This window comes from Chaetura pelagica, unplaced genomic scaffold, assembly GCF_000747805.2.
Source record: "Chaetura pelagica isolate M959 unplaced genomic scaffold, ChaPel_1.0 scaffold585, whole genome shotgun sequence".
Taxonomy (NCBI): domain Eukaryota; kingdom Metazoa; phylum Chordata; class Aves; order Apodiformes; family Apodidae; genus Chaetura; species Chaetura pelagica.
Genome location: NW_009953404.1, coordinates 794423 through 794684, shown reverse-complemented (window position 1 = coordinate 794684; position 262 = coordinate 794423).

Sequence of the window (262 nt, the reverse complement as noted above, 5' to 3'; positions counted from 1 at the left end):
TGGAACAGATAAGGAAGCTGCAAAAAATAAGTTTTTTTGTTAATGGTGGGCCTTTATTTTAAAGCCTTGATGCCTTGAAGTTGTTGATGTGAAGTTGTCCAGGGGGACACACCTGTGAGCTGGCTTGTTTGCATCTAATGCTCCCCTGGAATTGATTTTAGTGGGTTTTGTGTGGTGAATGCATACTGAGGCCTGCTCGGGAGGGGTTTGCTTGGCACCTCAGTGTCCCTTCCCCAGAGTGGATCAATGCTCCACACTTCCA